The 21,661-nt window shown below is 43.7% G+C and overlaps 60 non-coding genes and 1 pseudogene across 60 annotated transcripts; all 61 read right to left on the minus strand.

The window, feature by feature from the left end:
• Positions 1 to 116: 116 nt before the first annotated feature.
• LOC141357812 (5S ribosomal RNA) lies at positions 117 to 235 on the minus strand. Its single transcript, XR_012364299.1, has one exon. It is a non-coding gene; the product is annotated as a 5S ribosomal RNA (ribosomal RNA).
• Positions 236 to 376: 141 nt separating this feature from the next.
• On the minus strand, positions 377 to 495 carry LOC141357824 (5S ribosomal RNA). The gene has a single exon (XR_012364311.1). It is a non-coding gene; the product is annotated as a 5S ribosomal RNA (ribosomal RNA).
• A 141-nt stretch (positions 496 to 636) lies between these two features.
• Positions 637 to 755, minus strand: LOC141357833 (5S ribosomal RNA). The gene has a single exon (XR_012364321.1). It is a non-coding gene; the product is annotated as a 5S ribosomal RNA (ribosomal RNA).
• A 141-nt stretch (positions 756 to 896) lies between these two features.
• LOC141357844 (5S ribosomal RNA) lies at positions 897 to 1,015 on the minus strand. The gene has a single exon (XR_012364332.1). It is a non-coding gene; the product is annotated as a 5S ribosomal RNA (ribosomal RNA).
• Positions 1,016 to 1,144: 129 nt separating this feature from the next.
• LOC141358308 (5S ribosomal RNA) lies at positions 1,145 to 1,263 on the minus strand. The gene has a single exon (XR_012364801.1). It is a non-coding gene; the product is annotated as a 5S ribosomal RNA (ribosomal RNA).
• A 141-nt stretch (positions 1,264 to 1,404) lies between these two features.
• LOC141357855 (5S ribosomal RNA) lies at positions 1,405 to 1,523 on the minus strand. Its single transcript, XR_012364344.1, has one exon. It is a non-coding gene; the product is annotated as a 5S ribosomal RNA (ribosomal RNA).
• Positions 1,524 to 1,664: 141 nt separating this feature from the next.
• Positions 1,665 to 1,783, minus strand: LOC141357866 (5S ribosomal RNA). Its single transcript, XR_012364355.1, has one exon. It is a non-coding gene; the product is annotated as a 5S ribosomal RNA (ribosomal RNA).
• Positions 1,784 to 1,924: 141 nt separating this feature from the next.
• Positions 1,925 to 2,043, minus strand: LOC141357876 (5S ribosomal RNA). Its single transcript, XR_012364365.1, has one exon. It is a non-coding gene; the product is annotated as a 5S ribosomal RNA (ribosomal RNA).
• A 141-nt stretch (positions 2,044 to 2,184) lies between these two features.
• On the minus strand, positions 2,185 to 2,303 carry LOC141357887 (5S ribosomal RNA). Its single transcript, XR_012364376.1, has one exon. It is a non-coding gene; the product is annotated as a 5S ribosomal RNA (ribosomal RNA).
• Positions 2,304 to 2,444: 141 nt separating this feature from the next.
• Positions 2,445 to 2,563, minus strand: LOC141357898 (5S ribosomal RNA). The gene has a single exon (XR_012364387.1). It is a non-coding gene; the product is annotated as a 5S ribosomal RNA (ribosomal RNA).
• Positions 2,564 to 2,704: 141 nt separating this feature from the next.
• On the minus strand, positions 2,705 to 2,823 carry LOC141357909 (5S ribosomal RNA). The gene has a single exon (XR_012364398.1). It is a non-coding gene; the product is annotated as a 5S ribosomal RNA (ribosomal RNA).
• Positions 2,824 to 2,952: 129 nt separating this feature from the next.
• Positions 2,953 to 3,071, minus strand: LOC141357919 (5S ribosomal RNA). Its single transcript, XR_012364408.1, has one exon. It is a non-coding gene; the product is annotated as a 5S ribosomal RNA (ribosomal RNA).
• A 141-nt stretch (positions 3,072 to 3,212) lies between these two features.
• LOC141357929 (5S ribosomal RNA) lies at positions 3,213 to 3,331 on the minus strand. The gene has a single exon (XR_012364418.1). It is a non-coding gene; the product is annotated as a 5S ribosomal RNA (ribosomal RNA).
• Positions 3,332 to 3,460: 129 nt separating this feature from the next.
• On the minus strand, positions 3,461 to 3,579 carry LOC141357938 (5S ribosomal RNA). The gene has a single exon (XR_012364426.1). It is a non-coding gene; the product is annotated as a 5S ribosomal RNA (ribosomal RNA).
• A 141-nt stretch (positions 3,580 to 3,720) lies between these two features.
• LOC141357947 (5S ribosomal RNA) lies at positions 3,721 to 3,839 on the minus strand. Its single transcript, XR_012364435.1, has one exon. It is a non-coding gene; the product is annotated as a 5S ribosomal RNA (ribosomal RNA).
• Positions 3,840 to 3,980: 141 nt separating this feature from the next.
• On the minus strand, positions 3,981 to 4,099 carry LOC141357955 (5S ribosomal RNA). Its single transcript, XR_012364443.1, has one exon. It is a non-coding gene; the product is annotated as a 5S ribosomal RNA (ribosomal RNA).
• A 141-nt stretch (positions 4,100 to 4,240) lies between these two features.
• On the minus strand, positions 4,241 to 4,359 carry LOC141357966 (5S ribosomal RNA). Its single transcript, XR_012364454.1, has one exon. It is a non-coding gene; the product is annotated as a 5S ribosomal RNA (ribosomal RNA).
• A 141-nt stretch (positions 4,360 to 4,500) lies between these two features.
• LOC141357976 (5S ribosomal RNA) lies at positions 4,501 to 4,619 on the minus strand. Its single transcript, XR_012364464.1, has one exon. It is a non-coding gene; the product is annotated as a 5S ribosomal RNA (ribosomal RNA).
• A 141-nt stretch (positions 4,620 to 4,760) lies between these two features.
• On the minus strand, positions 4,761 to 4,879 carry LOC141357987 (5S ribosomal RNA). Its single transcript, XR_012364475.1, has one exon. It is a non-coding gene; the product is annotated as a 5S ribosomal RNA (ribosomal RNA).
• Positions 4,880 to 5,020: 141 nt separating this feature from the next.
• On the minus strand, positions 5,021 to 5,139 carry LOC141357996 (5S ribosomal RNA). The gene has a single exon (XR_012364484.1). It is a non-coding gene; the product is annotated as a 5S ribosomal RNA (ribosomal RNA).
• A 141-nt stretch (positions 5,140 to 5,280) lies between these two features.
• On the minus strand, positions 5,281 to 5,399 carry LOC141358005 (5S ribosomal RNA). The gene has a single exon (XR_012364494.1). It is a non-coding gene; the product is annotated as a 5S ribosomal RNA (ribosomal RNA).
• A 141-nt stretch (positions 5,400 to 5,540) lies between these two features.
• LOC141358016 (5S ribosomal RNA) lies at positions 5,541 to 5,659 on the minus strand. The gene has a single exon (XR_012364505.1). It is a non-coding gene; the product is annotated as a 5S ribosomal RNA (ribosomal RNA).
• A 141-nt stretch (positions 5,660 to 5,800) lies between these two features.
• On the minus strand, positions 5,801 to 5,919 carry LOC141358027 (5S ribosomal RNA). The gene has a single exon (XR_012364516.1). It is a non-coding gene; the product is annotated as a 5S ribosomal RNA (ribosomal RNA).
• A 141-nt stretch (positions 5,920 to 6,060) lies between these two features.
• Positions 6,061 to 6,179, minus strand: LOC141358037 (5S ribosomal RNA). The gene has a single exon (XR_012364526.1). It is a non-coding gene; the product is annotated as a 5S ribosomal RNA (ribosomal RNA).
• Positions 6,180 to 6,320: 141 nt separating this feature from the next.
• Positions 6,321 to 6,439, minus strand: LOC141358048 (5S ribosomal RNA). The gene has a single exon (XR_012364537.1). It is a non-coding gene; the product is annotated as a 5S ribosomal RNA (ribosomal RNA).
• Positions 6,440 to 6,580: 141 nt separating this feature from the next.
• Positions 6,581 to 6,699, minus strand: LOC141358056 (5S ribosomal RNA). Its single transcript, XR_012364545.1, has one exon. It is a non-coding gene; the product is annotated as a 5S ribosomal RNA (ribosomal RNA).
• A 141-nt stretch (positions 6,700 to 6,840) lies between these two features.
• Positions 6,841 to 6,959, minus strand: LOC141358067 (5S ribosomal RNA). The gene has a single exon (XR_012364556.1). It is a non-coding gene; the product is annotated as a 5S ribosomal RNA (ribosomal RNA).
• A 141-nt stretch (positions 6,960 to 7,100) lies between these two features.
• Positions 7,101 to 7,219, minus strand: LOC141358077 (5S ribosomal RNA). The gene has a single exon (XR_012364566.1). It is a non-coding gene; the product is annotated as a 5S ribosomal RNA (ribosomal RNA).
• Positions 7,220 to 7,340: 121 nt separating this feature from the next.
• On the minus strand, positions 7,341 to 7,459 carry LOC141358089 (5S ribosomal RNA). Its single transcript, XR_012364578.1, has one exon. It is a non-coding gene; the product is annotated as a 5S ribosomal RNA (ribosomal RNA).
• Positions 7,460 to 7,600: 141 nt separating this feature from the next.
• On the minus strand, positions 7,601 to 7,719 carry LOC141358097 (5S ribosomal RNA). Its single transcript, XR_012364586.1, has one exon. It is a non-coding gene; the product is annotated as a 5S ribosomal RNA (ribosomal RNA).
• A 141-nt stretch (positions 7,720 to 7,860) lies between these two features.
• On the minus strand, positions 7,861 to 7,979 carry LOC141358108 (5S ribosomal RNA). Its single transcript, XR_012364597.1, has one exon. It is a non-coding gene; the product is annotated as a 5S ribosomal RNA (ribosomal RNA).
• Positions 7,980 to 8,120: 141 nt separating this feature from the next.
• LOC141358119 (5S ribosomal RNA) lies at positions 8,121 to 8,239 on the minus strand. Its single transcript, XR_012364608.1, has one exon. It is a non-coding gene; the product is annotated as a 5S ribosomal RNA (ribosomal RNA).
• Positions 8,240 to 8,380: 141 nt separating this feature from the next.
• On the minus strand, positions 8,381 to 8,499 carry LOC141358130 (5S ribosomal RNA). The gene has a single exon (XR_012364619.1). It is a non-coding gene; the product is annotated as a 5S ribosomal RNA (ribosomal RNA).
• Positions 8,500 to 8,640: 141 nt separating this feature from the next.
• Positions 8,641 to 8,759, minus strand: LOC141358140 (5S ribosomal RNA). Its single transcript, XR_012364628.1, has one exon. It is a non-coding gene; the product is annotated as a 5S ribosomal RNA (ribosomal RNA).
• A 141-nt stretch (positions 8,760 to 8,900) lies between these two features.
• Positions 8,901 to 9,019, minus strand: LOC141358149 (5S ribosomal RNA). Its single transcript, XR_012364637.1, has one exon. It is a non-coding gene; the product is annotated as a 5S ribosomal RNA (ribosomal RNA).
• Positions 9,020 to 9,160: 141 nt separating this feature from the next.
• On the minus strand, positions 9,161 to 9,279 carry LOC141358158 (5S ribosomal RNA). Its single transcript, XR_012364646.1, has one exon. It is a non-coding gene; the product is annotated as a 5S ribosomal RNA (ribosomal RNA).
• Positions 9,280 to 9,420: 141 nt separating this feature from the next.
• LOC141358168 (5S ribosomal RNA) lies at positions 9,421 to 9,539 on the minus strand. Its single transcript, XR_012364656.1, has one exon. It is a non-coding gene; the product is annotated as a 5S ribosomal RNA (ribosomal RNA).
• A 141-nt stretch (positions 9,540 to 9,680) lies between these two features.
• LOC141357552 (5S ribosomal RNA) lies at positions 9,681 to 9,799 on the minus strand. The gene has a single exon (XR_012364039.1). It is a non-coding gene; the product is annotated as a 5S ribosomal RNA (ribosomal RNA).
• Positions 9,800 to 9,940: 141 nt separating this feature from the next.
• Positions 9,941 to 10,059, minus strand: LOC141358178 (5S ribosomal RNA). Its single transcript, XR_012364666.1, has one exon. It is a non-coding gene; the product is annotated as a 5S ribosomal RNA (ribosomal RNA).
• A 141-nt stretch (positions 10,060 to 10,200) lies between these two features.
• LOC141358189 (5S ribosomal RNA) lies at positions 10,201 to 10,319 on the minus strand. The gene has a single exon (XR_012364677.1). It is a non-coding gene; the product is annotated as a 5S ribosomal RNA (ribosomal RNA).
• Positions 10,320 to 10,460: 141 nt separating this feature from the next.
• Positions 10,461 to 10,579, minus strand: LOC141357553 (5S ribosomal RNA). The gene has a single exon (XR_012364040.1). It is a non-coding gene; the product is annotated as a 5S ribosomal RNA (ribosomal RNA).
• Positions 10,580 to 10,720: 141 nt separating this feature from the next.
• LOC141358198 (5S ribosomal RNA) lies at positions 10,721 to 10,839 on the minus strand. The gene has a single exon (XR_012364687.1). It is a non-coding gene; the product is annotated as a 5S ribosomal RNA (ribosomal RNA).
• A 141-nt stretch (positions 10,840 to 10,980) lies between these two features.
• LOC141358208 (5S ribosomal RNA) lies at positions 10,981 to 11,099 on the minus strand. Its single transcript, XR_012364697.1, has one exon. It is a non-coding gene; the product is annotated as a 5S ribosomal RNA (ribosomal RNA).
• A 141-nt stretch (positions 11,100 to 11,240) lies between these two features.
• On the minus strand, positions 11,241 to 11,359 carry LOC141358217 (5S ribosomal RNA). Its single transcript, XR_012364706.1, has one exon. It is a non-coding gene; the product is annotated as a 5S ribosomal RNA (ribosomal RNA).
• A 121-nt stretch (positions 11,360 to 11,480) lies between these two features.
• Positions 11,481 to 11,599, minus strand: LOC141357554 (5S ribosomal RNA). Its single transcript, XR_012364041.1, has one exon. It is a non-coding gene; the product is annotated as a 5S ribosomal RNA (ribosomal RNA).
• A 141-nt stretch (positions 11,600 to 11,740) lies between these two features.
• On the minus strand, positions 11,741 to 11,859 carry LOC141358227 (5S ribosomal RNA). The gene has a single exon (XR_012364716.1). It is a non-coding gene; the product is annotated as a 5S ribosomal RNA (ribosomal RNA).
• A 141-nt stretch (positions 11,860 to 12,000) lies between these two features.
• LOC141358237 (5S ribosomal RNA) lies at positions 12,001 to 12,119 on the minus strand. The gene has a single exon (XR_012364726.1). It is a non-coding gene; the product is annotated as a 5S ribosomal RNA (ribosomal RNA).
• Positions 12,120 to 12,260: 141 nt separating this feature from the next.
• Positions 12,261 to 12,379, minus strand: LOC141358248 (5S ribosomal RNA). The gene has a single exon (XR_012364737.1). It is a non-coding gene; the product is annotated as a 5S ribosomal RNA (ribosomal RNA).
• Positions 12,380 to 12,520: 141 nt separating this feature from the next.
• On the minus strand, positions 12,521 to 12,639 carry LOC141358259 (5S ribosomal RNA). Its single transcript, XR_012364748.1, has one exon. It is a non-coding gene; the product is annotated as a 5S ribosomal RNA (ribosomal RNA).
• A 141-nt stretch (positions 12,640 to 12,780) lies between these two features.
• On the minus strand, positions 12,781 to 12,899 carry LOC141358270 (5S ribosomal RNA). Its single transcript, XR_012364759.1, has one exon. It is a non-coding gene; the product is annotated as a 5S ribosomal RNA (ribosomal RNA).
• A 141-nt stretch (positions 12,900 to 13,040) lies between these two features.
• On the minus strand, positions 13,041 to 13,159 carry LOC141358280 (5S ribosomal RNA). Its single transcript, XR_012364769.1, has one exon. It is a non-coding gene; the product is annotated as a 5S ribosomal RNA (ribosomal RNA).
• A 141-nt stretch (positions 13,160 to 13,300) lies between these two features.
• Positions 13,301 to 13,419, minus strand: LOC141358293 (5S ribosomal RNA). The gene has a single exon (XR_012364782.1). It is a non-coding gene; the product is annotated as a 5S ribosomal RNA (ribosomal RNA).
• Positions 13,420 to 13,560: 141 nt separating this feature from the next.
• LOC141353708 (5S ribosomal RNA) lies at positions 13,561 to 13,679 on the minus strand (annotated as a pseudogene).
• A 141-nt stretch (positions 13,680 to 13,820) lies between these two features.
• On the minus strand, positions 13,821 to 13,939 carry LOC141358301 (5S ribosomal RNA). Its single transcript, XR_012364792.1, has one exon. It is a non-coding gene; the product is annotated as a 5S ribosomal RNA (ribosomal RNA).
• A 141-nt stretch (positions 13,940 to 14,080) lies between these two features.
• LOC141358311 (5S ribosomal RNA) lies at positions 14,081 to 14,199 on the minus strand. Its single transcript, XR_012364804.1, has one exon. It is a non-coding gene; the product is annotated as a 5S ribosomal RNA (ribosomal RNA).
• Positions 14,200 to 14,340: 141 nt separating this feature from the next.
• On the minus strand, positions 14,341 to 14,459 carry LOC141358323 (5S ribosomal RNA). Its single transcript, XR_012364817.1, has one exon. It is a non-coding gene; the product is annotated as a 5S ribosomal RNA (ribosomal RNA).
• Positions 14,460 to 20,429: 5,970 nt separating this feature from the next.
• Positions 20,430 to 20,548, minus strand: LOC141358335 (5S ribosomal RNA). The gene has a single exon (XR_012364829.1). It is a non-coding gene; the product is annotated as a 5S ribosomal RNA (ribosomal RNA).
• A 141-nt stretch (positions 20,549 to 20,689) lies between these two features.
• On the minus strand, positions 20,690 to 20,808 carry LOC141358347 (5S ribosomal RNA). Its single transcript, XR_012364841.1, has one exon. It is a non-coding gene; the product is annotated as a 5S ribosomal RNA (ribosomal RNA).
• Positions 20,809 to 20,949: 141 nt separating this feature from the next.
• On the minus strand, positions 20,950 to 21,068 carry LOC141358357 (5S ribosomal RNA). Its single transcript, XR_012364852.1, has one exon. It is a non-coding gene; the product is annotated as a 5S ribosomal RNA (ribosomal RNA).
• A 141-nt stretch (positions 21,069 to 21,209) lies between these two features.
• On the minus strand, positions 21,210 to 21,328 carry LOC141358368 (5S ribosomal RNA). Its single transcript, XR_012364863.1, has one exon. It is a non-coding gene; the product is annotated as a 5S ribosomal RNA (ribosomal RNA).
• A 141-nt stretch (positions 21,329 to 21,469) lies between these two features.
• Positions 21,470 to 21,588, minus strand: LOC141358379 (5S ribosomal RNA). The gene has a single exon (XR_012364874.1). It is a non-coding gene; the product is annotated as a 5S ribosomal RNA (ribosomal RNA).
• Positions 21,589 to 21,661: the final 73 nt, after the last annotated feature.

The following is a 21,661-nucleotide window of genomic DNA, read 5'->3' on the forward strand; positions in this document are numbered from 1 at the left end:
CTTCAAGACTAATGTGGCAACGCCATGCCATCGGCGAACGCTTACAGAAAGGATGCATTTCTGGAAAAAAATTATATGAATAAATAATTAAATAATTAATTAAATAAAGAATTAAATGCTTACAGCACCTGGTATTCCCAGGCGGTCTCCCATCCAAGTACTAACCAGGCCCGACCCTGCTTGGCTTCCGAGATCAGACGAGAGCGGGCGTGCTCAGGGTGGTGTGGCCGTAAGCGAGCGCTGACTCGATTCGAGAGCCACTTCAAGACTAATGTGGCAACGCCATGCCATCGGCGAACGCTTACAGAAAGGATGCATTTCTGGAAAAAAATTATATGAATAAATAATTAAATAATTAATTAAATAAAGAATTAAATGCTTACAGCACCTGGTATTCCCAGGCGGTCTCCCATCCAAGTACTAACCAGGCCCGACCCTGCTTGGCTTCCGAGATCAGACGAGAGCGGGCGTGCTCAGGGTGGTGTGGCCGTAAGCGAGCGCTGACTCGATTCGAGAGCCACTTCAAGACTAATGTGGCAACGCCATGCCATCGGCGAACGCTTACAGAAAGGATGCATTTCTGGAAAAAAATTATATGAATAAATAATTAAATAATTAATTAAATAAAGAATTAAATGCTTACAGCACCTGGTATTCCCAGGCGGTCTCCCATCCAAGTACTAACCAGGCCCGACCCTGCTTGGCTTCCGAGATCAGACGAGAGCGGGCGTGCTCAGGGTGGTGTGGCCGTAAGCGAGCGCTGACTCGATTCGAGAGCCACTTCAAGACTAATGTGGCAACGCCATGCCATCGGCGAACGCTTACAGAAAGGATGCATTTCTGGAAAAAAATTATATGAATAAATAATTAAATAATTAATTAAATAAAGAATTAAATGCTTACAGCACCTGGTATTCCCAGGCGGTCTCCCATCCAAGTACTAACCAGGCCCGACCCTGCTTGGCTTCCGAGATCAGACGAGAGCGGGCGTGCTCAGGGTGGTGTGGCCGTAAGCGAGCGCTGACTCGATTCGAGAGCCACTTCAAGACTAATGTGGCAACGCCATGCCATCGGCGAACGCTTACAGAAAGGATGCATTTCTGGAAAAAAATTATATGAATAAATAATTAAATAATTAATTAAATGCTTACAGCACCTGGTATTCCCAGGCGGTCTCCCATCCAAGTACTAACCAGGCCCGACCCTGCTTGGCTTCCGAGATCAGACAAGAGCGGGCGTGCTCAGGGTGGTGTGGCCGTAAGCGAGCGCTGACTCGATTCGAGAGCCACTTCAAGACTAATGTGGCAACGCCATGCCATCGGCGAACGCTTACAGAAAGGATGCATTTCTGGAAAAAAATAATATGAATAAATAATTAAATAATTAATTAAATAAAGAATTAAATGCTTACAGCACCTGGTATTCCCAGGCGGTCTCCCATCCAAGTACTAACCAGGCCCGACCCTGCTTGGCTTCCGAGATCAGACGAGAGCGGGCGTGCTCAGGGTGGTGTGGCCGTAAGCGAGCGCTGACTCGATTCGAGAGCCACTTCAAGACTAATGTGGCAACGCCATGCCATCGGCGAACGCTTACAGAAAGGATGCATTTCTGGAAAAAAATTATATGAATAAATAATTAAATAATTAATTAAATAAAGAATTAAATGCTTACAGCACCTGGTATTCCCAGGCGGTCTCCCATCCAAGTACTAACCAGGCCCGACCCTGCTTGGCTTCCGAGATCAGACGAGAGCGGGCGTGCTCAGGGTGGTGTGGCCGTAAGCGAGCGCTGACTCGATTCGAGAGCCACTTCAAGACTAATGTGGCAACGCCATGCCATCGGCGAACGCTTACAGAAAGGATGCATTTCTGGAAAAAAATTATATGAATAAATAATTAAATAATTAATTAAATAAAGAATTAAATGCTTACAGCACCTGGTATTCCCAGGCGGTCTCCCATCCAAGTACTAACCAGGCCCGACCCTGCTTGGCTTCCGAGATCAGACGAGAGCGGGCGTGCTCAGGGTGGTGTGGCCGTAAGCGAGCGCTGACTCGATTCGAGAGCCACTTCAAGACTAATGTGGCAACGCCATGCCATCGGCGAACGCTTACAGAAAGGATGCATTTCTGGAAAAAAATTATATGAATAAATAATTAAATAATTAATTAAATAAAGAATTAAATGCTTACAGCACCTGGTATTCCCAGGCGGTCTCCCATCCAAGTACTAACCAGGCCCGACCCTGCTTGGCTTCCGAGATCAGACGAGAGCGGGCGTGCTCAGGGTGGTGTGGCCGTAAGCGAGCGCTGACTCGATTCGAGAGCCACTTCAAGACTAATGTGGCAACGCCATGCCATCGGCGAACGCTTACAGAAAGGATGCATTTCTGGAAAAAAATTATATGAATAAATAATTAAATAATTAATTAAATAAAGAATTAAATGCTTACAGCACCTGGTATTCCCAGGCGGTCTCCCATCCAAGTACTAACCAGGCCCGACCCTGCTTGGCTTCCGAGATCAGACGAGAGCGGGCGTGCTCAGGGTGGTGTGGCCGTAAGCGAGCGCTGACTCGATTCGAGAGCCACTTCAAGACTAATGTGGCAACGCCATGCCATCGGCGAACGCTTACAGAAAGGATGCATTTCTGGAAAAAAATTATATGAATAAATAATTAAATAATTAATTAAATAAAGAATTAAATGCTTACAGCACCTGGTATTCCCAGGCGGTCTCCCATCCAAGTACTAACCAGGCCCGACCCTGCTTGGCTTCCGAGATCAGACGAGAGCGGGCGTGCTCAGGGTGGTGTGGCCGTAAGCGAGCGCTGACTCGATTCGAGAGCCACTTCAAGACTAATGTGGCAACGCCATGCCATCGGCGAACGCTTACAGAAAGGATGCATTTCTGGAAAAAAATTATATGAATAAATAATTAAATAATTAATTAAATGCTTACAGCACCTGGTATTCCCAGGCGGTCTCCCATCCAAGTACTAACCAGGCCCGACCCTGCTTGGCTTCCGAGATCAGACGAGAGCGGGCGTGCTCAGGGTGGTGTGGCCGTAAGCGAGCGCTGACTCGATTCGAGAGCCACTTCAAGACTAATGTGGCAACGCCATGCCATCGGCGAACGCTTACAGAAAGGATGCATTTCTGGAAAAAAATTATATGAATAAATAATTAAATAATTAATTAAATAAAGAATTAAATGCTTACAGCACCTGGTATTCCCAGGCGGTCTCCCATCCAAGTACTAACCAGGCCCGACCCTGCTTGGCTTCCGAGATCAGACGAGAGCGGGCGTGCTCAGGGTGGTGTGGCCGTAAGCGAGCGCTGACTCGATTCGAGAGCCACTTCAAGACTAATGTGGCAACGCCATGCCATCGGCGAACGCTTACAGAAAGGATGCATTTCTGGAAAAAAATTATATGAATAAATAATTAAATAATTAATTAAATGCTTACAGCACCTGGTATTCCCAGGCGGTCTCCCATCCAAGTACTAACCAGGCCCGACCCTGCTTGGCTTCCGAGATCAGACGAGAGCGGGCGTGCTCAGGGTGGTGTGGCCGTAAGCGAGCGCTGACTCGATTCGAGAGCCACTTCAAGACTAATGTGGCAACGCCATGCCATCGGCGAACGCTTACAGAAAGGATGCATTTCTGGAAAAAAATTATATGAATAAATAATTAAATAATTAATTAAATAAAGAATTAAATGCTTACAGCACCTGGTATTCCCAGGCGGTCTCCCATCCAAGTACTAACCAGGCCCGACCCTGCTTGGCTTCCGAGATCAGACGAGAGCGGGCGTGCTCAGGGTGGTGTGGCCGTAAGCGAGCGCTGACTCGATTCGAGAGCCACTTCAAGACTAATGTGGCAACGCCATGCCATCGGCGAACGCTTACAGAAAGGATGCATTTCTGGAAAAAAATTATATGAATAAATAATTAAATAATTAATTAAATAAAGAATTAAATGCTTACAGCACCTGGTATTCCCAGGCGGTCTCCCATCCAAGTACTAACCAGGCCCGACCCTGCTTGGCTTCCGAGATCAGACGAGAGCGGGCGTGCTCAGGGTGGTGTGGCCGTAAGCGAGCGCTGACTCGATTCGAGAGCCACTTCAAGACTAATGTGGCAACGCCATGCCATCGGCGAACGCTTACAGAAAGGATGCATTTCTGGAAAAAAATTATATGAATAAATAATTAAATAATTAATTAAATAAAGAATTAAATGCTTACAGCACCTGGTATTCCCAGGCGGTCTCCCATCCAAGTACTAACCAGGCCCGACCCTGCTTGGCTTCCGAGATCAGACGAGAGCGGGCGTGCTCAGGGTGGTGTGGCCGTAAGCGAGCGCTGACTCGATTCGAGAGCCACTTCAAGACTAATGTGGCAACGCCATGCCATCGGCGAACGCTTACAGAAAGGATGCATTTCTGGAAAAAAATTATATGAATAAATAATTAAATAATTAATTAAATAAAGAATTAAATGCTTACAGCACCTGGTATTCCCAGGCGGTCTCCCATCCAAGTACTAACCAGGCCCGACCCTGCTTGGCTTCCGAGATCAGACGAGAGCGGGCGTGCTCAGGGTGGTGTGGCCGTAAGCGAGCGCTGACTCGATTCGAGAGCCACTTCAAGACTAATGTGGCAACGCCATGCCATCGGCGAACGCTTACAGAAAGGATGCATTTCTGGAAAAAAATTATATGAATAAATAATTAAATAATTAATTAAATAAAGAATTAAATGCTTACAGCACCTGGTATTCCCAGGCGGTCTCCCATCCAAGTACTAACCAGGCCCGACCCTGCTTGGCTTCCGAGATCAGACGAGAGCGGGCGTGCTCAGGGTGGTGTGGCCGTAAGCGAGCGCTGACTCGATTCGAGAGCCACTTCAAGACTAATGTGGCAACGCCATGCCATCGGCGAACGCTTACAGAAAGGATGCATTTCTGGAAAAAAATTATATGAATAAATAATTAAATAATTAATTAAATAAAGAATTAAATGCTTACAGCACCTGGTATTCCCAGGCGGTCTCCCATCCAAGTACTAACCAGGCCCGACCCTGCTTGGCTTCCGAGATCAGACGAGAGCGGGCGTGCTCAGGGTGGTGTGGCCGTAAGCGAGCGCTGACTCGATTCGAGAGCCACTTCAAGACTAATGTGGCAACGCCATGCCATCGGCGAACGCTTACAGAAAGGATGCATTTCTGGAAAAAAATTATATGAATAAATAATTAAATAATTAATTAAATAAAGAATTAAATGCTTACAGCACCTGGTATTCCCAGGCGGTCTCCCATCCAAGTACTAACCAGGCCCGACCCTGCTTGGCTTCCGAGATCAGACGAGAGCGGGCGTGCTCAGGGTGGTGTGGCCGTAAGCGAGCGCTGACTCGATTCGAGAGCCACTTCAAGACTAATGTGGCAACGCCATGCCATCGGCGAACGCTTACAGAAAGGATGCATTTCTGGAAAAAAATTATATGAATAAATAATTAAATAATTAATTAAATAAAGAATTAAATGCTTACAGCACCTGGTATTCCCAGGCGGTCTCCCATCCAAGTACTAACCAGGCCCGACCCTGCTTGGCTTCCGAGATCAGACGAGAGCGGGCGTGCTCAGGGTGGTGTGGCCGTAAGCGAGCGCTGACTCGATTCGAGAGCCACTTCAAGACTAATGTGGCAACGCCATGCCATCGGCGAACGCTTACAGAAAGGATGCATTTCTGGAAAAAAATTATATGAATAAATAATTAAATAATTAATTAAATAAAGAATTAAATGCTTACAGCACCTGGTATTCCCAGGCGGTCTCCCATCCAAGTACTAACCAGGCCCGACCCTGCTTGGCTTCCGAGATCAGACGAGAGCGGGCGTGCTCAGGGTGGTGTGGCCGTAAGCGAGCGCTGACTCGATTCGAGAGCCACTTCAAGACTAATGTGGCAACGCCATGCCATCGGCGAACGCTTACAGAAAGGATGCATTTCTGGAAAAAAATTATATGAATAAATAATTAAATAATTAATTAAATAAAGAATTAAATGCTTACAGCACCTGGTATTCCCAGGCGGTCTCCCATCCAAGTACTAACCAGGCCCGACCCTGCTTGGCTTCCGAGATCAGACGAGAGCGGGCGTGCTCAGGGTGGTGTGGCCGTAAGCGAGCGCTGACTCGATTCGAGAGCCACTTCAAGACTAATGTGGCAACGCCATGCCATCGGCGAACGCTTACAGAAAGGATGCATTTCTGGAAAAAAATTATATGAATAAATAATTAAATAATTAATTAAATAAAGAATTAAATGCTTACAGCACCTGGTATTCCCAGGCGGTCTCCCATCCAAGTACTAACCAGGCCCGACCCTGCTTGGCTTCCGAGATCAGACGAGAGCGGGCGTGCTCAGGGTGGTGTGGCCGTAAGCGAGCGCTGACTCGATTCGAGAGCCACTTCAAGACTAATGTGGCAACGCCATGCCATCGGCGAACGCTTACAGAAAGGATGCATTTCTGGAAAAAAATTATATGAATAAATAATTAAATAATTAATTAAATAAAGAATTAAATGCTTACAGCACCTGGTATTCCCAGGCGGTCTCCCATCCAAGTACTAACCAGGCCCGACCCTGCTTGGCTTCCGAGATCAGACGAGAGCGGGCGTGCTCAGGGTGGTGTGGCCGTAAGCGAGCGCTGACTCGATTCGAGAGCCACTTCAAGACTAATGTGGCAACGCCATGCCATCGGCGAACGCTTACAGAAAGGATGCATTTCTGGAAAAAAATTATATGAATAAATAATTAAATAATTAATTAAATAAAGAATTAAATGCTTACAGCACCTGGTATTCCCAGGCGGTCTCCCATCCAAGTACTAACCAGGCCCGACCCTGCTTGGCTTCCGAGATCAGACGAGAGCGGGCGTGCTCAGGGTGGTGTGGCCGTAAGCGAGCGCTGACTCGATTCGAGAGCCACTTCAAGACTAATGTGGCAACGCCATGCCATCGGCGAACGCTTACAGAAAGGATGCATTTCTGGAAAAAAATTATATGAATAAATAATTAAATAATTAATTAAATAAAGAATTAAATGCTTACAGCACCTGGTATTCCCAGGCGGTCTCCCATCCAAGTACTAACCAGGCCCGACCCTGCTTGGCTTCCGAGATCAGACGAGAGCGGGCGTGCTCAGGGTGGTGTGGCCGTAAGCGAGCGCTGACTCGATTCGAGAGCCACTTCAAGACTAATGTGGCAACGCCATGCCATCGGCGAACGCTTACAGAAAGGATGCATTTCTGGAAAAAAATTATATGAATAAATAATTAATTAAATGCTTACAGCACCTGGTATTCCCAGGCGGTCTCCCATCCAAGTACTAACCAGGCCCGACCCTGCTTGGCTTCCGAGATCAGACGAGAGCGGGCGTGCTCAGGGTGGTGTGGCCGTAAGCGAGCGCTGACTCGATTCGAGAGCCACTTCAAGACTAATGTGGCAACGCCATGCCATCGGCGAACGCTTACAGAAAGGATGCATTTCTGGAAAAAAATTATATGAATAAATAATTAAATAATTAATTAAATAAAGAATTAAATGCTTACAGCACCTGGTATTCCCAGGCGGTCTCCCATCCAAGTACTAACCAGGCCCGACCCTGCTTGGCTTCCGAGATCAGACGAGAGCGGGCGTGCTCAGGGTGGTGTGGCCGTAAGCGAGCGCTGACTCGATTCGAGAGCCACTTCAAGACTAATGTGGCAACGCCATGCCATCGGCGAACGCTTACAGAAAGGATGCATTTCTGGAAAAAAATTATATGAATAAATAATTAAATAATTAATTAAATAAAGAATTAAATGCTTACAGCACCTGGTATTCCCAGGCGGTCTCCCATCCAAGTACTAACCAGGCCCGACCCTGCTTGGCTTCCGAGATCAGACGAGAGCGGGCGTGCTCAGGGTGGTGTGGCCGTAAGCGAGCGCTGACTCGATTCGAGAGCCACTTCAAGACTAATGTGGCAACGCCATGCCATCGGCGAACGCTTACAGAAAGGATGCATTTCTGGAAAAAAATTATATGAATAAATAATTAAATAATTAATTAAATAAAGAATTAAATGCTTACAGCACCTGGTATTCCCAGGCGGTCTCCCATCCAAGTACTAACCAGGCCCGACCCTGCTTGGCTTCCGAGATCAGACGAGAGCGGGCGTGCTCAGGGTGGTGTGGCCGTAAGCGAGCGCTGACTCGATTCGAGAGCCACTTCAAGACTAATGTGGCAACGCCATGCCATCGGCGAACGCTTACAGAAAGGATGCATTTCTGGAAAAAAATTATATGAATAAATAATTAAATAATTAATTAAATAAAGAATTAAATGCTTACAGCACCTGGTATTCCCAGGCGGTCTCCCATCCAAGTACTAACCAGGCCCGACCCTGCTTGGCTTCCGAGATCAGACGAGAGCGGGCGTGCTCAGGGTGGTGTGGCCGTAAGCGAGCGCTGACTCGATTCGAGAGCCACTTCAAGACTAATGTGGCAACGCCATGCCATCGGCGAACGCTTACAGAAAGGATGCATTTCTGGAAAAAAATTATATGAATAAATAATTAAATAATTAATTAAATAAAGAATTAAATGCTTACAGCACCTGGTATTCCCAGGCGGTCTCCCATCCAAGTACTAACCAGGCCCGACCCTGCTTGGCTTCCGAGATCAGACGAGAGCGGGCGTGCTCAGGGTGGTGTGGCCGTAAGCGAGCGCTGACTCGATTCGAGAGCCACTTCAAGACTAATGTGGCAACGCCATGCCATCGGCGAACGCTTACAGAAAGGATGCATTTCTGGAAAAAAATTATATGAATAAATAATTAAATAATTAATTAAATAAAGAATTAAATGCTTACAGCACCTGGTATTCCCAGGCGGTCTCCCATCCAAGTACTAACCAGGCCCGACCCTGCTTGGCTTCCGAGATCAGACGAGAGCGGGCGTGCTCAGGGTGGTGTGGCCGTAAGCGAGCGCTGACTCGATTCGAGAGCCACTTCAAGACTAATGTGGCAACGCCATGCCATCGGCGAACGCTTACAGAAAGGATGCATTTCTGGAAAAAAATTATATGAATAAATAATTAAATAATTAATTAAATAAAGAATTAAATGCTTACAGCACCTGGTATTCCCAGGCGGTCTCCCATCCAAGTACTAACCAGGCCCGACCCTGCTTGGCTTCCGAGATCAGACGAGAGCGGGCGTGCTCAGGGTGGTGTGGCCGTAAGCGAGCGCTGACTCGATTCGAGAGCCACTTCAAGACTAATGTGGCAACGCCATGCCATCGGCGAACGCTTACAGAAAGGATGCATTTCTGGAAAAAAATTATATGAATAAATAATTAAATAATTAATTAAATAAAGAATTAAATGCTTACAGCACCTGGTATTCCCAGGCGGTCTCCCATCCAAGTACTAACCAGGCCCGACCCTGCTTGGCTTCCGAGATCAGACGAGAGCGGGCGTGCTCAGGGTGGTGTGGCCGTAAGCGAGCGCTGACTCGATTCGAGAGCCACTTCAAGACTAATGTGGCAACGCCATGCCATCGGCGAACGCTTACAGAAAGGATGCATTTCTGGAAAAAAATTATATGAATAAATAATTAAATAATTAATTAAATAAAGAATTAAATGCTTACAGCACCTGGTATTCCCAGGCGGTCTCCCATCCAAGTACTAAACAGGCCCGACCCTGCTTGGCTTCCGAGATCAGACGAGAGCGGGCGTGCTCAGGGTGGTGTGGCCGTAAGCGAGCGCTGACTCGATTCGAGAGCCACTTCAAGACTAATGTGGCAACGCCATGCCATCGGCGAACGCTTACAGAAAGGATGCATTTCTGGAAAAAAATTATATGAATAAATAATTAAATAATTAATTAAATAAAGAATTAAATGCTTACAGCACCTGGTATTCCCAGGCGGTCTCCCATCCAAGTACTAACCAGGCCCGACCCTGCTTGGCTTCCGAGATCAGACGAGAGCGGGCGTGCTCAGGGTGGTGTGGCCGTAAGCGAGCGCTGACTCGATTCGAGAGCCACTTCAAGACTAATGTGGCAACGCCATGCCATCGGCGAACGCTTACAGAAAGGATGCATTTCTGGAAAAAAATTATATGAATAAATAATTAAATAATTAATTAAATAAAGAATTAAATGCTTACAGCACCTGGTATTCCCAGGCGGTCTCCCATCCAAGTACTAACCAGGCCCGACCCTGCTTGGCTTCCGAGATCAGACGAGAGCGGGCGTGCTCAGGGTGGTGTGGCCGTAAGCGAGCGCTGACTCGATTCGAGAGCCACTTCAAGACTAATGTGGCAACGCCATGCCATCGGCGAACGCTTACAGAAAGGATGCATTTCTGGAAAAAAATTATATGAATAAATAATTAAATAATTAATTAAATAAAGAATTAAATGCTTACAGCACCTGGTATTCCCAGGCGGTCTCCCATCCAAGTACTAAACAGGCCCGACCCTGCTTGGCTTCCGAGATCAGACGAGAGCGGGCGTGCTCAGGGTGGTGTGGCCGTAAGCGAGCGCTGACTCGATTCGAGAGCCACTTCAAGACTAATGTGGCAACGCCATGCCATCGGCGAACGCTTACAGAAAGGATGCATTTCTGGAAAAAAATTATATGAATAAATAATTAAATAATTAATTAAATAAAGAATTAAATGCTTACAGCACCTGGTATTCCCAGGCGGTCTCCCATCCAAGTACTAACCAGGCCCGACCCTGCTTGGCTTCCGAGATCAGACGAGAGCGGGCGTGCTCAGGGTGGTGTGGCCGTAAGCGAGCGCTGACTCGATTCGAGAGCCACTTCAAGACTAATGTGGCAACGCCATGCCATCGGCGAACGCTTACAGAAAGGATGCATTTCTGGAAAAAAATTATATGAATAAATAATTAAATAATTAATTAAATAAAGAATTAAATGCTTACAGCACCTGGTATTCCCAGGCGGTCTCCCATCCAAGTACTAACCAGGCCCGACCCTGCTTGGCTTCCGAGATCAGACGAGAGCGGGCGTGCTCAGGGTGGTGTGGCCGTAAGCGAGCGCTGACTCGATTCGAGAGCCACTTCAAGACTAATGTGGCAACGCCATGCCATCGGCGAACGCTTACAGAAAGGATGCATTTCTGGAAAAAAATTATATGAATAAATAATTAAATAATTAATTAAATAAAGAATTAAATGCTTACAGCACCTGGTATTCCCAGGCGGTCTCCCATCCAAGTACTAACCAGGCCCGACCCTGCTTGGCTTCCGAGATCAGACGAGAGCGGGCGTGCTCAGGGTGGTGTGGCCGTAAGCGAGCGCTGACTCGATTCGAGAGCCACTTCAAGACTAATGTGGCAACGCCATGCCATCGGCGAACGCTTACAGAAAGGATGCATTTCTGGAAAAAAATTATATGAATAAATAATTAATTAAATGCTTACAGCACCTGGTATTCCCAGGCGGTCTCCCATCCAAGTACTAAACAGGCCCGACCCTGCTTGGCTTCCGAGATCAGACGAGAGCGGGCGTGCTCAGGGTGGTGTGGCCGTAAGCGAGCGCTGACTCGATTCGAGAGCCACTTCAAGACTAATGTGGCAACGCCATGCCATCGGCGAACGCTTACAGAAAGGATGCATTTCTGGAAAAAAATTATAGGAATAAATAATTAAATAATTAATTAAATAAAGAATTAAATGCTTACAGCACCTGGTATTCCCAGGCGGTCTCCCATCCAAGTACTAACCAGGCCCGACCCTGCTTGGCTTCCGAGATCAGACGAGAGCGGGCGTGCTCAGGGTGGTGTGGCCGTAAGCGAGCGCTGACTCGATTCGAGAGCCACTTCAAGACTAATGTGGCAACGCCATGCCATCGGCGAACGCTTACAGAAAGGATGCATTTCTGGAAAAAAATTATATGAATAAATAATTAAATAATTAATTAAATAAAGAATTAAATGCTTACAGCACCTGGTATTCCCAGGCGGTCTCCCATCCAAGTACTAACCAGGCCCGACCCTGCTTGGCTTCCGAGATCAGACGAGAGCGGGCGTGCTCAGGGTGGTGTGGCCGTAAGCGAGCGCTGACTCGATTCGAGAGCCACTTCAAGACTAATGTGGCAACGCCATGCCATCGGCGAACGCTTACAGAAAGGATGCATTTCTGGAAAAAAATTATATGAATAAATAATTAAATAATTAATTAAATAAAGAATTAAATGCTTACAGCACCTGGTATTCCCAGGCGGTCTCCCATCCAAGTACTAACCAGGCCCGACCCTGCTTGGCTTCCGAGATCAGACGAGAGCGGGCGTGCTCAGGGTGGTGTGGCCGTAAGCGAGCGCTGACTCGATTCGAGAGCCACTTCAAGACTAATGTGGCAACGCCATGCCATCGGCGAACGCTTACAGAAAGGATGCATTTCTGGAAAAAAATTATATGAATAAATAATTAAATAATTAATTAAATAAAGAATTAAATGCTTACAGCACCTGGTATTCCCAGGCGGTCTCCCATCCAAGTACTAACCAGGCCCGACCCTGCTTGGCTTCCGAGATCAGACGAGAGCGGGCGTGCTCAGGGTGGTGTGGCCGTAAGCGAGCGCTGACTCGATTCGAGAGCCACTTCAAGACTAATGTGGCAACGCCATGCCATCGGCGAACGCTTACAGAAAGGATGCATTTCTGGAAAAAAATTATATGAATAAATAATTAAATAATTAATTAAATAAAGAATTAAATGCTTACAGCACCTGGTATTCCCAGGCGGTCTCCCATCCAAGTACTAACCAGGCCCGACCCTGCTTGGCTTCCGAGATCAGACGAGAGCGGGCGTGCTCAGGGTGGTGTGGCCGTAAGCGAGCGCTGACTCGATTCGAGAGCCACTTCAAGACTAATGTGGCAACGCCATGCCATCGGCGAACGCTTACAGAAAGGATGCATTTCTGGAAAAAAATTATATGAATAAATAATTAAATAATTAATTAAATAAAGAATTAAATGCTTACAGCACCTGGTATTCCCAGGCGGTCTCCCATCCAAGTACTAACCAGGCCCGACCCTGCTTGGCTTCCGAGATCAGACGAGAGCGGGCGTGCTCAGGGTGGTGTGGCCGTAAGCGAGCGCTGACTCGATTCGAGAGCCACTTCAAGACTAATGTGGCAACGCCATGCCATCGGCGAACGCTTACAGAAAGGATGCATTTCTGGAAAAAAATTATATGAATAAATAATTAAATAATTAATTAAATAAAGAATTAAATGCTTACAGCACCTGGTATTCCCAGGCGGTCTCCCATCCAAGTACTAACCAGGCCCGACCCTGCTTGGCTTCCGAGATCAGACGAGAGCGGGCGTGCTCAGGGTGGTGTGGCCGTAAGCGAGCGCTGACTCGATTCGAGAGCCACTTCAAGACTAATGTGGCAACGCCATGCCATCGGCGAACGCTTACAGAAAGGATGCATTTCTGGAAAAAAATTATATGAATAAATAATTAAATAATTAATTAAATAAAGAATTAAATGCTTACAGCACCTGGTATTGCCAGGCGGTCTCCCATCCAAGTACTAACCAGGCCCGACCCTGCTTGGCTTCCGAGATCAGACGAGAGCGGGCGTGCTCAGGGTGGTGTGGCCGTAAGCGAGCGCTGACTCGATTCGAGAGCCACTTCAAGACTAATGTGGCAACGCCATGCCATCGGCGAACGCTTACAGAAAGGATGCATTTCTGGAAAAAAATTATATGAATAAATAATTAAATAATTAATTAAATAAAGAATTAAATGCTTACAGCACCTGGTATTCCCAGGCGGTCTCCCATCCAAGTACTAACCAGGCCCGACCCTGCTTGGCTTCCGAGATCAGACGAGAGCGGGCGTGCTCAGGGTGGTGTGGCCGTAAGCGAGCGCTGACTCGATTCGAGAGCCACTTCAAGACTAATGTGGCAACGCCATGCCATCGGCGAACGCTTACAGAAAGGATGCATTTCTGGAAAAAAATTATATGAATAAATAATTAAATAATTAATTAAATAAAGAATTAAATGCTTACAGCACCTGGTATTCCCAGGCGGTCTCCCATCCAAGTACTAACCAGGCCCGACCCTGCTTGGCTTCCGAGATCAGACGAGAGCGGGCGTGCTCAGGGTGGTGTGGCCGTAAGCGAGCGCTGACTCGATTCGAGAGCCACTTCAAGACTAATGTGGCAACGCCATGCCATCGGCGAACGCTTACAGAAAGGATGCATTTCTGGAAAAAAATTATATGAATAAATAATTAAATAATTAATTAAATAAAGAATTAAATGCTTACAGCACCTGGTATTCCCAGGCGGTCTCCCATCCAAGTACTAACCAGGCCCGACCCTGCTTGGCTTCCGAGATCAGACGAGAGCGGGCGTGCTCAGGGTGGTGTGGCCGTAAGCGAGCGCTGACTCGATTCGAGAGCCACTTCAAGACTAATGTGGCAACGCCATGCCATCGGCGAACGCTTACAGAAAGGATGCATTTCTGGAAAAAAATTATATGAATAAATAATTAAATAATTAATTAAATAAAGAATTAAATGCTTACAGCACCTGGTATTCCCAGGCGGTCTCCCATCCAAGTACTAACCAGGCCCGACCCTGCTTGGCTTCCGAGATCAGACGAGAGCGGGCGTGCTTTTTTTTTTTTTTTTTTTTATTAGAAAATCAAACATTTACATTTTTAATGCATACATTTTTCCACATAACATTTACATCAGTATTAAAATCACAAGCTTAAAACAAACAAACAAATCAAACATCCCCTTCACTCTCTGGCAGTTTCCATTTGAGAGTTTTTAAAACACAATAGACTTGTGGCGTAAAAACACAATAAAAGCTTTGCAACATATTTTCACATTTAAAATACACATATAGTCTTTTTATATACAACTCTGTTTTTCTTTTCATAACAGTCCAAACATCTAAAACAATTTTTTCCCTTTTAGCCACAGTTCTTCTTTCCCAGATTGCGTTTTTTATTAGCAATAGCCATAGGTTTATAAACATTTTGTTATCACACTTCTTTTCCCATCCAAACATTACCACTCTATTCCATTCCATTACATTTTCGTCCCACTGCTCTGTCAGGTCTTTAACCACCCACTTACATTTCTTTAAAAATTCCTTCAATCCTTTACAATATAAAAACATATGTAAAATCCATTCTTCCTTTTCTTGGCACACTTTACACATAGCACTTTGTTCTATCCCAATTTTATTTAAAATCAAATCAGTAAAAATCACATTGTGTCTAATAAAATATTCCAAACATTCCAGCTTTATCTCAACACATTTCCCTCTCATGTTTCTCCAGATACACTCTTCTTTTAAATCTTTGAATTTTTCCACCCAGTACTTATTTGCAGTTGGTTCTTTAAAAACATAATCTCTAAAAACACAATAAAACACTTTTACAGTACATTCTTTAAAATCATGGCTTTTTTCCCCCAATTTCACAGAGATTTTATTTACTTTTGGTTCTTCTTCAAAACACTCTATTCTTTCAATCCATTCTTTTGGTATTGCATTCTTAATGATTTCATATTTGTTTGTTATTTCCTGTACATTATAATCTTCCTTTGCCTCTTCCATCGTGTCCACAATATATTGTGTCTGTAAAAAACCCTCTTTAAACTCATATAAAACATCTCTTACTTTTAATATTCCCACCTCCATCCATTTCTTAAAAAACAGTTCTTTTCCTTGTTTTAAAATGTTGTTATTTAAAAACAAAGGTTGGTTTAAAATGTTCTCTCTCCCTTGTGGCTCATACTCAATATTTGATAAAAACTTTCCCCAAGCACTAAGCATTTCTCGATAAAACTCAGGTAGTCCTTCTGTCATCCAATTTTTTGTTTTCATCCATAGTGTATTGTCTCCCATGTTAAAATTACCACATTTGTTTAAAAAATATTCCATTGTTTTCTTCCACTCGGTTTTTTTCTCTTTGTTTAGGTATTTCTTTACAATTTTAACTCTCAGTGCATTTTTCCTCTGTTCCACATCCATTAATCTCAGACCCCCCTTTTCCACCTCCCCTAAAATTGTGTTATATGCAATTCTTGCCGGTTTCCCCTCCCATAAAAAATCAAGAAAACATTTCTTCAACCTCTTTTCAGTCCATACAGGCATTTCAGAAACATATAAAACATACCACAACTTTGAAACCATTAAAACATTCAATATTAAAACCTTCCCCTTCAAATTTAAAGTCCTCAGTTTCCAAAAATTTAACCTTTTCTCTATCTCTGTTATCAGTTGCTCCCACATTTCATCTCTTGCTTTCTTCTCATTCTTCCCCATTAAAATTCCTAAGATTCTAATTTCTTCCACTTCTTTGAAATTAAAACATTCTGTTAAAATCATAGCTTTGCCAAATCTCATGTACATTGTCTTATCCTCGTTTACTTTGCTTCCCGACCCTCTACAGTATTCATTTACAACATTCATTACTTCTTTGACGCTTTCTTTTGTCTTCACAATAATCGTCGTGTCGTCTGCATATTGGAAAACCTTTCCCTCTGCATTATTTTTTTCAATTTCTATTCCAGTTATTCCTTCTTTTTGTCTTATAAGAAGTCCTAGTGGTTCTGATACTAGTGAGTATAGTAAAGCTGAGAGTGGACACCCCTGTCTAATTGATCTTGTAATTTTAAAACAATCTGTTAAAAAACCATTACATTTGATCTTTGTTAGTGCACCTTTATATAAAATCTCAATCCATTTTGTAAAAACCTCCCCAAAACCAAAACTCCTTAAAACCTCAAATAAATACTTGTGCTCGACCCTATCAAAAGCTTTTTCAAAATCTAAACTAATTACATACCCTTCCTCTTTTTTTTCATTCATGTACCATATAGTGTCTCTTATGCTCATTGTTATGTCCGCTATATCCCTTCCTTTTACTCCATATGCCTGGTTTGTCTGAATTATACTCGGTATTACTTCTTTTAATCTGTTTGCTAGAACCTTGGCTAAAATTTTAAGATCTGTATTTAACATTGTAATTGGCCTATAATTTTTTAAATCTTCTTTTTCTCCTTTTCTTTTATATATTAGTTTCATTAATCCCATTCCTGTTCTTTCATTGATTTCTCCTTTTTTAAAAGTTTCTTTAAAAACCTCATTTAAAACCTTGGTTAAAACTCCTTTAAAACAGACATAAAATTCAGTTCCCAAACCATCTATTCCTGGACTTTTCTTTTTATTGAGTTCATCTATTGCTCTTTCAATCTCCTCTTCTCTGATTTCTTGATCACACTCTTCTTTATCTTCCTGGCCTACTTTTGTTTTTATCTGATTTAACAGTTTCTTTTTTTCTTCCTCCTCCACACCCCTTGCACTGAACAGATCCTCATAAAAGCATTTTACTTCTTCTAAGATCTTTCCATTCCCTTCTACAATTTTCCCATTTTTCCCTCTTATTTCTTTTATACTTTCAGCTTTCCCTCTCTTTTTTTCCAAATCAAAAAAGAATTTTGTGCATTTCTCTCCCTCCACCACATATTTTGCTTTGCTTCTAAGCCTCGCCCCCTCATATTGTTTTTCTTCTATTTCTTTCAGTATTCCCTCTATTTCTTTTATCCTTTCTATATCTTTGTTGTCTTTTTTTAATTCAATTTCCAAATTTTCTTGCATTTCTTGTTTTTTGTACCTTTTACATTTCTGTATAAGACTACAATGTTTTATAGAGAATTGTTTTATTAGAAATTTTACATTCTCCCACCATATTCTCTTATCTTCTTCATACATTTTATTTCCCTTTTCCTTTTCTATGATTTCTTTAACATCTGCAACATAACCTTCATTCTTTAAAATCTGTGCATTTAAAATCCAAACTCCAGGCCCTCTTTGCATTTTACTCCAATCCACTATAAAAAATACAAACTTATGATCGCTAAAAACTGTTTCTTCATACTTGATCTTTTGGATAAAATTCTCCACATTTCTGCTACATAAAATAAAATCTATTCTGGTTTGGCATACAAAATTCCCCACTATTTGTCTCCTTGAGAATTCTTTTTTCCTTTCATTTCTATCTCTCCAAACATCTATTATATTATTTTCTTCCATTAAAACTTTTAATTCTCTTCTTCCCGTATCACTTTTAAAAACCATTCCTTCAGCCATATCTTGTTTACTAAAAACAGTATTAAAATCCCCCATCATTATTATTTCTTTGTACCTTTTCACAATGTTTCTTAAAACATTAAAAAACTCTTTCTTTTCTTTATCCTCCACCGGTGCATGTACATTTACTAAAACCATTTCTCTTCCTTCATATGTTGTTTCAACCACTAAACATTTACCCATCTTGTCTTTGTATACAATTTTACTAACTTTAAAAACATCATCATTCATTAAAAATGCCACACCTCTCCCAAATCTCCCATCTCCATTGTTATATAAAATTCCTCCATCCCATCTCTTTTTAAAATCCAACATCACATTTTCATTCCAGTTAGTTTCTTGTAAAGCAATAATGTCTTGCCTTTTACATTTTTCCTTTACTTGTTCAAATTTATGCATGTCCATTAGTCCTCTTGCATTAAATGAAACACAACTTAAAACCATTAAAAGAAAAAAGAAACATAAATACTTTAAATACATTATTTATCATTCTCTTCCTCCAGGCCCCTTAACACATCAAATTTGTTACCTTTTGTCTTTTTTCTTGGACAATTCAAATTTGGTTTTACCTTCACTGTTCTCCTTCTTGTATGTCCTCTCAACTCTCTGTCGATGTTGTTGATCTTTGTTTCTTCCTCACAGTCCGTTTCTTTATTTTGATCCATATTGCTTTGCTGATCTTCCATCACCCCTGATATCTTCATTCCCATCATTGGGTTGTCCTGCTCCATCATTTCTTCATTCTCTTTTCCATTGTCCCCTTTTTCCTCATTGCTAATTGTTTCTTCTGTTTCTCTTTGGTGTAGTTCTTTGTCCTCCTGTCCTCCATCAGTTTCTTCATCCGCGTTGTTTTTTCCTTCATGCACCTGTCCGCCTGCCTGTTCTCCTCCTCCTTCCTCTTCCTCCATCCAGCATTCACATTTATATAAATATTCTTGACACTCCGTGCACCTGACAGCATTGCAGTGTTTTGCAAAGTGGCCTGGCTCCTTGCATTTATAGCACTTAAAATTTGGGCAGTCTTTCAGCAGGTGGTCCGGGCTCATGCACAGTCTACAAGTCTTCACCTGATGACTGTGCATCACCCGGAAATGCTGTAGCCCTTCCACCGTCTCCAGCCTTGTGCTATATGGCAATGATGCCACCTCTTTGGGGAGCCTTACTTTAAGGAACCTTGTTCCATCCTCTATGTCAGTGCCTGGGTAGCGTCTCCTTTTAATTTTTGTCAAAGGCTCAACACCCCATCCGTACAATTTTTCTAAAATTTTACAATCATCCAGGTAAGCGGGCAGGTGCATAAAGGAAACAACATAATCCCGATTGTGCAGATTTTTTACTTCACATTCAACTCCTTTCACTGTCAATCCATCTATTAGTTTGTCACAGTCTTCCTCCATTTCCATTGTAAGTTCGTACTCTTTCCCCTGCCTTGGCCTTAGTGCTAAAATTTTCCCATGTCCACATTGTTCTGTTACCGCTTTAATAATGTCCTCCGCTCTCACTTCATTAATATTTTCCACATTTACGATCACCGTAGCTTCTTTTAAATATATCCTTTCACAAAATGTATTCCTTACTTTATGATTTCTTTCATTTCCAGCTCGTAGTCGTTTATCCAGTCCAGAATCATTAGCTTTACATGTTCCGTCTGCCAGTTCATTGTCGTTTACCGTGCTTGTTTCTCCTGCTAGTCCATTGTCGTTTACCATGCTTGATTTCCCTGCCAGTCCATTGTTGTTTGCCATGCTTGTTTCTCCTGCCAGTCCAGAATCATTGACCGTTCGCGTTCCTCCTGAAAGTCCAGTTTCATTTACAATCCTTGTCTCTCCAGCCAGTCCTGCGTCGTATTCCATAAATCCGTCCATTGTAGCGATTAGATAAAAATAAAAAAGAAACTTAACCACCCTCCAGTCAGCAAAATGCTGCTGTTAGGTGGTTTTTAAACTCAAAAAATAGCTAAATTAAATAACTTAGAGCAAATAACTGCAAAAAACACTAAATAAACAAACAAAGTAGAGGAGAGCCTTCCTCTCCCAACTGCTGCCAACTCACTTCCTGATTGCTCTCTAGCGCCCTCAGGGTGGTGTGGCCGTAAGCGAGCGCTGACTCGATTCGAGAGCCACTTCAAGACTAATGTGGCAACGCCATGCCATCGGCGAACGCTTACAGAAAGGATGCATTTCTGGAAAAAAATTATATGAATAAATAATTAAATAATTAATTAAATAAAGAATTAAATGCTTACAGCACCTGGTATTCCCAGGCGGTCTCCCATCCAAGTACTAACCAGGCCCGACCCTGCTTGGCTTCCGAGATCAGACGAGAGCGGGCGTGCTCAGGGTGGTGTGGCCGTAAGCGAGCGCTGACTCGATTCGAGAGCCACTTCAAGACTAATGTGGCAACGCCATGCCATCGGCGAACGCTTACAGAAAGGATGCATTTCTGGAAAAAAATTATATGAATAAATAATTAAATAATTAATTAAATAAAGAATTAAATGCTTACAGCACCTGGTATTCCCAGGCGGTCTCCCATCCAAGTACTAACCAGGCCCGACCCTGCTTGGCTTCCGAGATCAGACGAGAGCGGGCGTGCTCAGGGTGGTGTGGCCGTAAGCGAGCGCTGACTCGATTCGAGAGCCACTTCAAGACTAATGTGGCAACGCCATGCCATCGGCGAACGCTTACAGAAAGGATGCATTTCTGGAAAAAAATTATATGAATAAATAATTAAATAATTAATTAAATAAAGAATTAAATGCTTACAGCACCTGGTATTCCCAGGCGGTCTCCCATCCAAGTACTAACCAGGCCCGACCCTGCTTGGCTTCCGAGATCAGACGAGAGCGGGCGTGCTCAGGGTGGTGTGGCCGTAAGCGAGCGCTGACTCGATTCGAGAGCCACTTCAAGACTAATGTGGCAACGCCATGCCATCGGCGAACGCTTACAGAAAGGATGCATTTCTGGAAAAAAATTATATGAATAAATAATTAAATAATTAATTAAATAAAGAATTAAATGCTTACAGCACCTGGTATTCCCAGGCGGTCTCCCATCCAAGTACTAACCAGGCCCGACCCTGCTTGGCTTCCGAGATCAGACGAGAGCGGGCGTGCTCAGGGTGGTGTGGCCGTAAGCGAGCGCTGACTCGATTCGAGAGCCACTTCAAGACTAATGTGGCAACGCCATGCCATCGGCGAACGCTTACAGAAAGGATGCATTTCTGGAAAAAAATTATATGAATAAATAATTAAATAATTAATTAAATAAAGAATTAAATGCTTACAGCACCTGGTATTCCCAGGCGGTCTCCCATCCAAGTACTAACCAGGCCCGACCCTGCTTGGCTTCCGAGATCAGACGAGAGCGGGCGTGCTCAGGGTGGTGTGGCCGTAAGCGAGCGCTGACTCGATTCGAGAGCCACTTCAAGACTAATGTGGCAACGCCATGCCATCGGCGAACGCTTACAGA

Source organism: Misgurnus anguillicaudatus, chromosome 21, assembly GCF_027580225.2.
Source record: "Misgurnus anguillicaudatus chromosome 21, ASM2758022v2, whole genome shotgun sequence".
NCBI classification, from domain to species: Eukaryota; Metazoa; Chordata; class Actinopteri; order Cypriniformes; family Cobitidae; genus Misgurnus; species Misgurnus anguillicaudatus.